The sequence below is a fragment of the Protobothrops mucrosquamatus genome, unplaced genomic scaffold (assembly GCF_001527695.2).
Source record: "Protobothrops mucrosquamatus isolate PMUCROS unplaced genomic scaffold, P.Mucros_1.0 scaffold144, whole genome shotgun sequence".
Classification (NCBI taxonomy): Eukaryota; Metazoa; Chordata; class Lepidosauria; order Squamata; family Viperidae; genus Protobothrops; species Protobothrops mucrosquamatus.
In genome coordinates this window covers 1,088,271-1,102,974 of record NW_015386510.1, presented here as the reverse complement: position 1 = coordinate 1,102,974, position 14,704 = coordinate 1,088,271, and the positions used below count along the sequence as shown (strand labels likewise).

General features: G+C 38.9%; 1 protein-coding gene across 1 annotated transcript in view; it reads left to right on the top strand.

Annotated features, from left to right (window-relative positions):
- Positions 1–10,145: 10,145 nt before the first annotated feature.
- Positions 10,146–14,704, top strand: part of PEX2 (peroxisomal biogenesis factor 2) — a 12,063-nt gene continuing 7,504 nt past the window's right edge. Inside the window, exons 1-2 of the mRNA XM_015813225.1 lie at positions 10,146–10,230; positions 12,778–13,004. The gene's annotated coding sequence lies outside the window, so the exon portion shown is untranslated. The remainder of the gene's footprint in view (positions 10,231–12,777; positions 13,005–14,704) is intronic.

Below are 14,704 nucleotides of genomic sequence, written 5' to 3'. Positions count from 1 at the left end.
TATTAGTTATCCAGCCTCCGATTTAGGTTTCATATTGTTCAAAATTTGCTTGGCGTTTCTGTGTAGACATTTTGTAAGCCACTCAGGGCACTGAAAAATGTGCAGGTGGGGAGGTAACCTTCATAAATAAGTAAAATGGTTTTCTAACAAGCCATTCAAATTTTCTAACCAAGAGTATTCAAGGAAAATCATTTTTCCTTCTATGTAAACCATATTCCATGTATAAAAACTGGGTCAGATTTTCACTGTAATAGCTACCTTTGAAGTATTAAAAATTCAATAAGTTTCATTTAGTTACATCCCAGTCTCCTCCTTGACATTTCCCTCTTCTTCTAGTTTCTAGTTTGCACAATTACACAAAAGAAAGAGTTCAAGGCAGTGTGAGGAATACTTATCTTCCCACTTTTGTCACTGCTTGGATAATTGGAAAGAGCAGGTGAGCCCAAGGAAAATCAGTTCCTCATCAATGCCCTCAGTTTTTGTTCCTGTAAATTTTTATTTTCACCTATTGAATATGTTGAATCAATGTCACTCCATTACAATAAACACTGGGGAATTACAGACCATATTTAATAGGGGCATCCTCTCTAGGTTGTATGCATGGTAAATGGGATCCTCTCTTTTATTTTATCCCCTGAAGCTCCTGATTTTCTCCTACTGAATTTCATTAATTAAGGTAGCTCTATTATATTAAACAGTCTTGTCCTTGATATTACAGAGGCAAAAAATAGTGAGGGGGAGAATGCCATGCCTGTAGACCATCCCCAGGGAAATTGATGTTTATACTCTTTTTTCCCCTGCAGCCTTTTTTGCCTCACTTAACAGTAGACCAGCACACATTCATTCCATTCAATAGAAAAAAATCAAGTGACTGAGGAAGCCACCAATTCTTTTCCAGTTCATATTTTAATTTCTTCCAAGATATCCTGTTCCTTGCTAGCAGTCTGAAAAGATGCTCATTGCAAACACCTGAGGGCACGTCAAAATAAGATTTGGAATCTCATTTTTCTCATATTAAAAACACACTAAAGTTAATATTAATGAATGCAAACTGAAAACAGTTTCTCTGGAATATTTCATTTAGTGGCCAATGTGTTTCGGTACTGTATACCACAACTTTGAACTTTGGTACCATTTTCCAAAGCAGTGATATTTCATATTGCTTCACAAGGTGTGATTGTCACAACGTATAAAGTTATTTTTAAAGCTCACTTTAAGAATATTCTACACCTAATACAAATTATGCATTACTGCTGGTACCACAATCAGAATCATTTACTGCATGTACAGTGGCAATTGTACCATTGTTAAGCTGCCATTCAAAGATTTTGTTATACATGAAGAGAGCATCCCATACATATATAACAGCCTTTTCTGTCAATCACTTTGTTTCTGCACAGATCTAGCATCAAATTTGATTATTAAATTGTGATAGGCTAAAAAGCATTGGTTCTGCATCAAAACAATCTGATCCAAGATGGAAAAAAAATCAAAAAGAACAAAAAAGCTTCTCTTCACATATATTCTACATCCTGAACCATTTATCAGTATTCAGTTCCATATTCCAAAAGAATCAGAGCGAAGAATTAATTATAGGAAGTTTCATATGTCATTTAATGATAATTTGGTCACTATTCAAAACAGCAATTAAAAGAAGGAAGAGGATGTTAGCTATTAACATCAGCAAAGAAATCCCATTCCCAAAGTCCATAGCTATTGAGGAATAAGCATACAGGTAGTCCTCAAGTTATGAAAATTGGGGCCAGAATTGATATTTCTAAAGTTGGAAAGTGCAGCATCATTTTACTGCTTAATGATGAAAATCCTATTATCATGACCCCAAGAGATGTGGATTGTTAAGCAAGAAGAGGCAGTAATTCCAAGTAAGGAGTATAAGGGGTGCCACCGGAAGTGCCAGGAGTCTGGAAGGAATAACAGTACAGGCTATAAGTCATGGAGGGCTTGGAAGGGCCACTACATACTGCAGGTGGGCAGGGATGTGTATTGCAGGCAGTAAAATGGGGGACTTACCAGAACAACTTGCAACTTGCAACCTTCCCTGCCAGCTTCCCCATTGGCTTTGTGGGTAAATGGCTGGGAAGGTGTAAATGGCAATCATGTGATTGCAGCTCCCTGCAATGTTCATGAGATGGGCACCCAAACACCCAGATCATAACCCCATGACTGTGGAGGTTCTACAGTGGCTAGAACCTTGAAGACTGGTTGTATATCCATTATTTTCAGTGCTGCCATAACTTTGAACAGTCACCGAATGAATGGATGTAAACTAAGGATGACATGTATTCAATAAATAGTCAATAATCATATTAGAAAACTTGTGAGAGGTGGAGTGTGATACACAGATATATAAACTTGATCAATAATAATACATTTTTAATAATGGTTATTTTATATTTTTACAATGGTTGCTTTTATAAAGTTGTTGTTTTATCTGAGTGCTGTACCCTGCCTATAATCACTTCATATGGCATGGGTGGACATATAAATTTGATAAATAATAATAGTTCTTGTTTAATGACTGCCTTATTTAGCAACTGTTTACAGCTGATGTAATGATATGTGAGAATGACCTTGAAGGACAAGAGAAAGAGATGCTTCCTTGGAAACTATCAGAAAGGCCAGGGGAGCCCACAGTTGCTCAACAGTCAGAAAAAGAAACTTAGGAAAAACCCACCAAAGTGGATAAAACAGATAAAAGTGCTGGCAGGAGCTGTGCTTCAGACTTGCAAGGTTCTATTAATGTAGCTTTACAGTAAAGTAGAATTAGCTCATCTGGTTGTGTTTCCTACCCGTATTGCCTAGGAAGACTGAAATCAATCTTGTAGTTTATTCCTCTGATGGATAAGGAACTGTGGGCTTCCTTGTCTGATTGCTTCCCAGGTAGCATCTCTTCCCCATTTCCCTCAAGGTCATTTTCTCATACTAGCACAGTTACAATGGTGATGGATAATTTTAAAATGAAGCCTTATATTTATGGCATTTGCTTAACAACTGAGTTACCAGTACCAAATGTGGTCTTCTACTTGTAGAAGGGAGAAGTTGTCTCTCTGTGTTAAAAGTCCTATTTGCCAAATAAAAGGCAAACATCAATAAAGCCCACGATATAAAAAATTAAAAATTAATTAAAAATTAAATTAAACCTGTATTTCTGTAATGACTGGTGTACCTGTTGGCTTTCAGATGCTTTCAACTCTTGAATTGGGTAGAAAAAGGCTAGAAAATATCCCAAGGTGAAGGTCTCCAAATGTAGTGGTCTGCACTGATCTTTGCATAACAAAAAGTAAAAGGACTGCAGGCATTACCCCCACCCCCAAAAAAGGTTACAGAATCAGGGTAAAATGACAAATGCAATACAGATATTTATTGAATGTGAATCAAAAGTTGGTAAACTATATTTTTCTTGGTTTTTTTTCCTCCTGCTTGGTCCTAAAGCATTTATTTTGCTTTCACTCCATTAATTAATTTACTAATTAAACAACAATTAAATTTAAAGTCACCTTGGCCAACGCATGATTTTAATTAAAAGCAGGGGCATACAGATGGAAAGACAAGGAACATCAACCATTAGTAGAGGTTGATGTTCTTTCAAGTATTGAAAATGAACAAAACATGAATGAGTCAATCTCTCTGGCCAGTATCCATTCTTAGTAGAATATTTTCTGCTATGCTTCTGAAAAGGATATATCATACAATTTATATCAGCTTTATAACTGCTAATTTCTCATTTTAAGTATGCTTGGTTGGTTTTCCCTCAACATCTGCCTGTTTTATTCTAATGTTCAGTATATTCATGCTTTAAGTTATTTAATGGGCACTATTAAGTATCTGTAAGCAAGGAATATGTTTATCCGTATTTTGCTGTTATACTGCACTGAAATCATACTGCACTAATATGTGTTTTGTTAAACAAAACAGATTAACATTTTAATTTCTGATTATGATGGAATTCTACTTTCCATTGCATATTGGGGTACAAGGGCAAAGATGGGAACCAACTTGCTAAAAAATTTTTTAAAAAAAGACTAGAAACTACATAAAATTAAAAAATAACACTCATGTGACTGTAACTTTGATCAAAACAGTGCACAGTAGCACACCTTTTGTATAACGAAGTCTACAGAAAAAGCACTAAACTTACAAAAGCCATTGAAGAAGAAATCATGGGGCCTTGATAGATCACATGCTGATAACACTACTGTTGGAGTTTCAGTGGAAACCTGGTTCAGTATAATTAACAAAAGGATTTGAACTGCACAAAGACAAGAGTAAATTTTTACATAGAAGTTCGAAAAAAGAGATAGGCTTCAAAGCTCTCCCACTAGCCAAAAACGATGGATAATGCAAGCAGAGTTTAGCTCTAAAGAAGGCGGAGAGGAAGCTGAGCTATCTGATAACTACGTATGTTTGTCTGCAAATGGTACCACAAAGCTCTATAAATTGCATACTTGCTTCTCCCCCTTCTTAAAATTGTTCAGTTATGATCCAAGTCCCTTGATGTTTGGGAAAACCATGAAACTTTCAAAGAGCAGTATCCTATTAGATGAGAGTAGTATACAAGGGTATAGTAAACATGCCATAATTGATATCATCTTATGAGTAATACCTAAGGAGATCCAAAATTTCCTTAGGTAGTCTCGATATGATTTGGAGGCATGTATCCCTTTAAGCAAAATATGGTTGGATTTTGTTTTGACTTACTGTATAGGATGAATCTAGACATGCAGTTTGTAAACTGTGGTTTATAGATTAATACAATTTATAATTTCAGCCAATTGTTAGTTCCTGAAAAAATCCTAAATAACCCATGGCCTGGTGCAACATCAGCCAATCATCTACTGTAGTCCCACTTTTAGCCATAGCTGTAGTGCCACAGCCGAATTTAAATAGTACAGCTCTTCCATGTATCTATCCTAACCACAGCAAACTGTGATAACAAAATAGGATGCATATATTGACACCATCATACAAATACCGCCATTACATACCTCTGTTCAACATCTGATATAAGTACTGTACCTATCTCACAGCAATGGAGCAACATCATGACATATATTTTGTCTCTAAACTTATTTTCCATGTGGGGTCCAATTTCCTTCATCACAACTATTGTCTTTATCACATACCAAGTAAAGTAGAAAAAAAGTGCTACCATATATGTGTGTACATAGCTATGGATTATCAGAAGTTGGTACTGAAGAAAAGACATGGGGAGTGACTTTATTTATTTGTTAAATTTATGTGCCATCCATCTCACTATCAAAGTAACTCTGGGCAGCTTAAAACACAATAAAAACAAGAACATAAAATATTAAAAATGCAAAAAGCATTAATAAGAATTGAACAAAAGTAGGAACCAGACAGGCAGATAATACAGAGGTGGAATCTTCTTTTTTAATCCACCATCAATGTAGAATGTCCTCATTGGGGTCAAGCCATCAAAATATTATTTTTAAATGTAGGTATGGGATTTCATGTAACTATAATATAATACTCACATCTTACTTTTCTTAAATTAGAATACAAACATTAGTAAACTCCAACACAAATAAGCAGAGAAAACATACATCTAATACTAATACTATTGCCTCCTCCAATGAAAAATCCAAGTAAAAGCCAATCATCTACTGTAGTCCCACTTTTAACCAGAGCTGTAGTGCTACAGCTCTTCCATATTTGGTCACACTGAAATTCTAGCAGAAGATGATGCAAGCTATGACTGACAGGCTATGGGAAATAAAAAGCAATTATTGAAGAAAGGGCACCTATTTCAAATTAAATATTAAAATACCTTGAAAATTCCATCTAATTTACAAATTAAAACAATGCACTGATATGTAAAAAAAAATCCAAAACAAATTTTGATTGCTTTTTTAACATTCCATTGTCTACACAAGCTTGTAGTCAATAACAAACATGTTATTTCCATGGTGAAATATTTCTCCCCTTCCTGTGGAGAAAAAAACAAAACTTTGCCTTAGCTGTATTTTCCTTTTCTGGTATCCATTAGGGTCTGCTTTGGTCCCTTGACCCACCAACAGAATATACAGGAATTAAAGTTCAGATTTGATATAACAAGCTCCATTTGTCTAATTCATCAGTAAAAATTAATGTAAAGTGGAGTCATCTAGGGTCATTATAAAATACTTCTTACATCAACTTTCAACGGTAACTTCAATTACACAAATGTTTATTGTAAATAAATTGCTAAATACTTGCAATTCTTAATTCCTTCTTGTCCCATTTTAAAATTACAGCATACCTGCAATTAAGAGATCATTAATATCCATAATATAACAGAACCTTCAAAGTTATTTCTTTACCTTTTGGAATCTATATAGCTCCATTAGCTTTAATGAGAATCATGTGCACATGTCAAGGAGCAAATGGGCCAATTAGAGCTAGTACAAGGTATTCAACTCATCATGAAAGTTATATTCAAGGTTATTTCAAAACATGCATAGGAATACTGTATGCGTTCTATACCAGCATAGAACATGGCTGCCAAGCAGTAACATAATTAAAAAACTGACTGTTCCATTGCTATTGCTATTAATGCAATGGTACAGAAAGGTATATTGTTTAACATGAAATGCATGTTGAGGCACACTATAGTAAACATCCAGGTACACGACTCCATGCTGTATGTTCCATGGTAAGTAAAAATGCAAGCCTTTTGAAAGAGAATCAGCTGTTGAGAAGATGCTATATACCAGTAGTCCTCAATTAATGACAACTCATTCTGTCACTGTTCAAAGTTACAATAATGCTGAATGAGTGGTACTTATGACTGATCCTTAAAATTCTGGCTGCCCCAGCACCCCCATGGGTACAATTTGAGTCTTTAGCTTGCACTTGCAGTGTCCCATAATCACCATTTGAATCCTTCCTTGCCTGCTTCTCATAAGTAAAGTCAAAGAAGAAGCCATCAAGGAAGGTCACAAGTTGGTCCTATAATTCATATCTAATCCCGCAGCATTTTATCCTAAGATAGACCCCAGCTATGGAGTATAAGATTTCAGGGATCTCATACTCGATGGCATGTGTGTGTCTGCAGCAGCCACCTGCATGCTACAGTGTTCACACTCACCTGGCCATGATTGCCACCAGTGACTTTTCCACACCTAGCAGCAATCACCTGCAGCCCAGCCACTCTTGCATTGCAAGGGCTACTTACACATCTTTCCCACCTGATGGTGGTCACCCCCAGTCCCACTAAAGCTGTATCTCATGGACCACACACACCCTCCCTGCCAGCCACCCCTGGCCCTGCCACACTCATGTAGCCTTATCTACCAGCCAGCCTGCTTGCAAGCCACTTGGTATTTAATGACTTGCAATACTCATTTAACTACAGCAATGGAGAGTATCAGGATTACTATCTTTAATAATAATGATGGTGGTGGTGGAAGTGATGATGATGTTGGAAGGGACCTTGGAGGTCATCTAGTCCAACCCCTATACCATTTCAGACAAATGGCTGTCCAGTCTCTTCTTAAAAACTTCCAGTTTTGGACCATTCACAACTTCTGGAGGCATATTGTTCCACTGATTAATTGTTCTGTCAGGAAATTTCTCCTTAGTTCTAGGTTGCTTCTCTCTTTGATTAAGTTCCATCCATTGCTTCTTGTCCTGCCTTCAGGTGCTTTGGAGAATAGCTTGACTCCCTCTTCTATGTGGCAGCCCGAGATATTGGAACACTGCTATCATGCCCCCCCTCATCCTTCTCTTCATTAAACTAGACATACCCAATTCCAGCAACCGTTCCTTATATGTTTTAGCTTCCAGTCCCGTTTATCTTTGTTGCTCTTCTCTGCACTCTTTGTAGAGTCTCAACATCTTTTTTACATTGTGGTGACCAAAACTGGATGCAGTATTCTAAGCGTAGGCTTACCAAGGCATTATAAAGTGATATTAACACTTCATGTGATCTTGATCTTGATGCAGTTATAAAACACAAATCACGTGACTACATTAGTTCATGTGTACTGTACAAGTAATCCTCAGTTAATGTTGGTAATTGGAATTGCAGTGTTAGGTATTGCTATCACTTAGTTATAGCAATACCTAACACTGCAATTCCAATTACCAACATTAACCGAGGATTACCTGTACCCATGAACTAATTTTTTAAACACCAAAGGTAAATCATGTAATAAATTGTTTCAAACTCATGAAATGATCTGAACTCAAAACTTCCTGGGTTGGCAACGCGAGGGGGAAGTTAATCTCTGAATGATTATTTAAATATATATTTACAATTTTAATAAAATATTAAATTTATATCCTGCTCAACCCCCAAACATTTTGGACTATTTATTGGCATTGCTAAACAACTCTTGACCCCTTTGAAAAAAAGTGGCATTGCAAAAAAAAAAAAAAAAAAAAGCTCCGATGCCTTTGGGGGGAAAAAATGCGGCTTTGCAAAAACGGATGCCTTCGGGGGAAAAAAACAAAATCATGATAGATAAGCTTCCCAAAGTTATTAGTATTTATAGCTAAATGGAGCTTCAAAGTTCACAGGCAATCTACACCTGCAAATGTTTTTTGCTGCGGGGCAAATAAAAACTCAGACACGAGTACTTTCTCCTCGGGGAAGCCTTCAGAGATGCTGCGACCCGGCCAAGGATGCACCACCCCACCTGCGCTAACCAACCTCTCTCCACTATGTTCCAAAGCAGGGGTAGTCAACCTTGGCTCTTTTATGACTCGTGGACTTCAATTCCCAGAATTCCTGAACCAGCTTAGCTGGCTCAGGAATTCTGGGAGTTGAAGTCCACGAGTCATAAAAGAGCCAAGGTTGACTACCCCTGTTCCAAAGGGTCTTTTCCTAGTGACGTATTCGGAATCGTCCCGCCCCCCATCTCGTTCCGAGCCCTATTTTTCTGAACTTGTAGCTCATTGGTTACCATTTAGTGCCGCCCTTCCGCTCTGATTGGACCCATATACCGCTCGTCAAATAGCCGATCCCATCAAGCGGCTTCGGATCCGAGTTTTCCCTTTCTAAGAGCTTTTGGAAAGATCATGAGCTGAAAGAGTTCAGTTCCCGATACGGATAGCGAGATTCCGAGTCTCTTTAGGAAACCATGTTTCCTTTCCCCCCCACACCGACCCCCGGGGCGGAAATGGGAGTTGCACAGAGAAAAGAGCCGGTAAACTCGTCTTATCGCCATAGCTCCCTCACCTCCCTTCCTCCCCCTCACAAATAAGGGTTAGGCTCTTTCAAACTCAGGTCTTATTTTAGCTTTTATAAAGAGCTTGGTTATTACCCACAAATTATTCATTTTGGAGGATGCCCGGGGACGAACGTAAGATGGGGCCAGTGATTTACGACAGTCCTCAAATGTGGGGGGTTTTGCAGAATGAACAGAATGCTGCAGTTTTCCCATTATCGCAGGCTGGGTCGTCCAAGACTCAGCGCTGTAAACCACCAAACAGAGTGACTGCTTAGGTCAGGGGTAGGCAACCTTGGCTCTTTTATGACTCGTGGACTTCAACTCCCAGAATTCCTGAGCCAGCTATGCTGGCTCAGGAATTCTGGGAGTTGAAGTCCACGAGTCATAAAAGAGCCAAGGTTGCCTACCCCTGGCTTAGGTCTTAGGAGGATTTTACATTTCCATTCTCCCACCCAATAGCAACTTCGGACTTTCTAAAGGTGAGCTGATATGGCCCTCAAGAGCAAAACTAAGCCCTTGTACCCAAAGCTTAAGGATCCGCAGATTATCCAACCAGAAAAAAGCACTCCAGTTGAAGCAGGCCGTGAATTCCTGCTTGCCTCTCTTAAACCAAATTCCTGGCGCCGCTTCCCTAAAAGGGAAAACGAAGCGTCTCCCAACGACAGGAATGGACAAGTTTTTTTTCCTCCCTATCTCTATGAACAAAACTGAGACTCAAACTTACAAAAGCGGCCAGGAAGCAACCTCTCTAGGAAATGGGAGCGAGTTTAATCAGCGTTTCCTGTTTCTCCTCCAATGGTCGGCTCCCATCCGGAGCTGCTGGGCGCGCATGAACTATCGAGGGCCGTGAAGATGACGTCAGCGGAAAGAAGAGAGGAAAGGCAACTCCGGCCTTTCTAGGCACCTCAGCTCGCGAACTCGTTGCTCGGTGTGAAATCCGGGTCATCTCTTCCCCGCCCACTGGAGCCCTGAGCTGCGGCGGCCGAGGCGGCGGTGGCGCTTCCCCAGAAGCCCCTCCCTCGGGAGGAAAGCGGAGGTCAGTCAGCGAGGGATGGCGGGCGAGCCAGCCGGGACCGATGAGGCTAAGAGGGAGAGCGGCCAAGGGGTCCCTTCCACGGGGCAGACCGGCTCTGGAGCGCGAGGGACATGTTTGTTTGTTTTTTTTCCCCGGACAAGCAGAAACGCAACAAACGGCTTTTTTCTTGTCCTGCGTCGGAGAGCCTATCCAGTTGAATTTCTGCCTGTCGTGGAACGTTTTTCTTTCCCCTTTATCCTCGGACAGCCCTGCGAATGTTCGACAGGGGCTTCGTCGCTGGAAGAACCCCCCCTCCTCCCCGCGTGGGTTGGGAGAGGGACAATAGCAAATATTCTAAGCCACTGTTTCTCAACCTTGACCATTTTAAGGCATGTGGACTTCAACTCCCAGAATTCCACAGCCAGCAATGCTGGCTGTGGAATTCTGGGAGTTGAAGTCCACATGCCTTAAAATGGTCAAGGTTGAGAAACACTGTTAAGCGAAGAGCAGAGTTAGGAAGGAGAGCGTGTTCGGCTCAATGGGACACACATTTGTTTGAAACACAAGAAGGGCCACCTCAATGGCCATTCTTAAACTTTGGAACCTTCCGTTGACGGGGAGGGGGAACCATTTGAGTCATAAATTGACTTAGAAATGTGGCTGATTTTAACCGTTGGCTCACTCAAATCTCTACACGATTGTTTCACTGTGTTTTATTACTTGTGTTATTGCCTTACTGCAGTGTTTCTCAACCTTGACAATTTTAAGGCATGTGGACTTCAACTCCCAGAATTCCACAGCCCAGCATTGCTGGCTGTGGAATTCTGGGAGTTGAAGTCCACATGCCTTAAAATTGTCAAGGTTGAGAAACACTGCCTTACTGTGATTAAAAATGCTTGAAAATCATGGCGCTTCATGTTACTGGTTCAAAAAAAAAATAGTAGTAGTTGAAATTGTACCTTCCATTTAGACATCAAGCTTATACAGTTCATCCTTCCTTAGCAGGAAACAATTTTATGGTGTTCTCACTATGCCTGCACAGGTAGTCCTTACAGACGGCAATTGAGGTCAGCAATTCCATGACCAACAGTGCTGTCATAAAATGAAACTGACCATGCTTGACTTAGGTTAACTCTCACTATGGCAGTGTTTTTCAACCTTGACAATTTTAAGGCATGTGGACTTCAATTCCCAGAATTCCACAGCCAGCATTGCTGGCTGTGGAATTCTGGGAGTTGAAGTCCACATGCCTTAAAATTGTCAAGGTTGAGAAACTGCACTATGGTCTTTAAGCAAATCACCACATTGGTTAAATGCAACATAAGGTGACTGCAGCTTTCTATTTCCTACCAGCTTCCCCATTGATTTTGCTTGTTGAAATCCAGCTATGAAGTTTGCAAATGGTGATCATGTGGGTGAGGATGCTGTGAACATTATAAATGTGTGCTGGTTGCTAAACACCTGAATTGCAATCAAGTTTATGTGGAAATGCTGTGACAGCTGCAAGTTCAAGAACCAATTGTAAATCTTTTTTTAGGGTGTCATAACTTCAAATAGTCACTGAACATGCAGTGCTTCTCAGTCTTGGCAATTTTAAGATGTGTGGACTTCAGCTCCAAAAATGTTGCAAGGGGAAGGGAGTTGAAGTCCACACATTTTAAAAATTGCCAAAGTTGAGACACTGCTATACTATTTATTTTCACACTTCTTAACTGTCCATCTCCCACAGATCCTATATAGCAGGCATGTGAAACTGCTGGCCCGTGGGCCAGATGCGTCACACCGAAACTGCACCCACCCCATTGTTGGCAATGGGGAAAAAGTCATCATACATTGTGCAACATCACATGATGTCACGAGTTTGACATGCCTGCTATATAGGACTGTGGTATTAAAGATGTTAATTCCCCAGGCTATACAGTATTTATCAAATGTTATTGGTAGCCTTGCTAAGAGCCATTCAGAGTTTCACAGCCCACTTAATCAGCTCTCCAATTTTCTTTGCTTTAGATTTGAATTTTATCATAGGAAACAATCTGTGTGTAAAGACTAATTGTTAGGTCAAGCCAAGCTTGGAGGTATCTCACAAATTGTTCCCAAGTAAGACTGAGCAATGCCTACCCAGCTTACTTTCTTCGAATAGCAACCTACAAGATGAGAGATCATATAAATGGATTATTGGTCATGGAAGAGAGTCCCAGTTCAGTCACTATTTTTTCCTTAAAGCTAAACCACTGTTAATCTGGAAAATCTTGATTAGGAGACTAAAATAAAATAGAAAGTAAAATATCAGGGAATGCCTTGCCAAGATAGAATCAGCCTAGCTGGTACGAACAGTAGGAGCATCTGTTGAACACCTCCCACTCCCCAAGTTCCTGAGGAGGCATGCACTAGTGATAGGTATTTTAATTGTCCTTTATATTATGGTTTTTCACTGTATACAATGATTGTGTGTGCCTAATTGGTTGGGATAACTTAGAACTATGGTAAGTAATTAAAATAAATATTTTAAAAGATTATTTTGACTTAGGATTCTATCTTTGCTTCCTGGTTTTCAATATGATACAGCCTATCACCATGGACAGGGTTTGCTGATTACTAAGGCTGTGTGCAACTTGAAAGGGATGCCACAACTTGAAGCAGAGGTTCCCTCCGAAGCACTAGATCAGAAGGGCTGTACTGCTTCAGTCTCACCATTATAAAGAGCTGCTGCTCATACACAAAAGCCCTTCCCACTAGAGTGAAGTTACTGGCTAAATCAAGTTGACCCTCTCAGTGCTTCTAGTTGATACAAGGTGATTTTTATTTTCTGAACTAAAGAACTGTCTCTTATCTGTTTGAAGTGAGGCTTTCAGGTGAAGCTGCACTATGTTACACAATTCTACCATATATATATATGTGTGTGTGTGTGTGTATATATATATGGTGGTCGCTTTGTTTTATAATATACATATATATACTTAATGGTATCCGTAAAAATGTGACTCCTATAATATATATATTATATATATACACACAGACAGACATATAAAATTGAAATTCCAATGGAATTTAACTTACTGGTATACCCACTACAATTGTTTTGTTAAGTCAGAGACACTCTTATATTACTGTATATGTGTGTTTGGGAGGTAATCTGCCACAGATTACCTCCCACCGGCCGATACGCTCCCACAGAGAGGGCCTCCTCAGGGTGCCGCCAACCAGACAGTGTCGGTTGGCGACCCCCAGGGGGAGAGCCTTCTCTGTCGGAGCGCCCACCCTCTGGAACGAGCTGCCCCCAGAGATCCGGGTGATTCCGGATCTCCCCTCCTTCCGCCGCGCCCTCAAGACNCAGGCAGGACTGGCCTAGGGGGTATTTTAATTGGTTTTAACAAAATTTTAATAGAGCGGCCAATTCAAATATTTATTTTTAATTATTTTAGATTTGTATTTGGTATTTATGTGGGATTGTTTTAAACTGGCTGTAAGCCGCCCTGAGTCCTCCGGGAGAAGGGCGGGGTATAAATGAAATAAATAAATAAAATAAATAAATAAATTGTATGCCAGAAATATTTCAAACTTCTTAAATTGATAACATATGCTAGAAAGGAGATTCTAGTTTTAAAGTATGGCCAATGTACAATACTCAATCTTGATCCAAGAGAAATTACTATAAGGATATTAATGCTACATTAGGAGACACATTTAATTTCCTTTCGAAGTCCATGATACTTCCCTTAAAATAATATTTTAAAATAAAAATGTGAATGAGCTTAGAGGACATTGTGAGTTGCTTTATGCCATTATCCTTATCAAAAATGTCATAGAAATTATTTTGTGTACTTTCCTGTATATAAATAAAAAAATTGTTAAAACAGTTCCGCTGCTACAATAAGTAGTTTTACGAAATTATTTTTCATTTAGTTTAGGAATATATCATTTTCGTATAGGAATGTATCTGTTTGTTTATGTGGGATATAAAAAGGGATGAGGTTTTGATAAGGGATTCATTTTTACAAATTCATAAAAAACGGGGAGATTCTTATTAAATGTTAAAAGAAATTGTGTGCATTTTATTAGTGGAAGGGTAAAAATTAAGCTTTAATGCATGAAATTTTAAACTTTGAATGTTTATAGAGAAATGTACCAATAAGCGGTGCTGCGGGAAACTAGATGAATTAAGTATCTGAAACTACCATATGGTCATAAGTCATCATGCAGTACTAAATGTCACAGTGACTCATTCAGGAACTTCTTTACATACTATGGTAGAAATATTTCCAAACAGTCTATTGTTCTGTAAATCAGAAAATAAAATTCTCCTAGAATTTTAAAAATAATTTGCAGTGGAGAGTGCTTTGAATTAAGAGATTTGGTAAGCTGTATTTTTCCAAAGTAAACATTGCTATAATAATTAAAATATACTAATGCCCTATAATAAATTAAAACTTTTCTACAATTTGGAAGTGTAATTCATAATCACCAGTCAGACAACCCCATGGTTTTATCATTG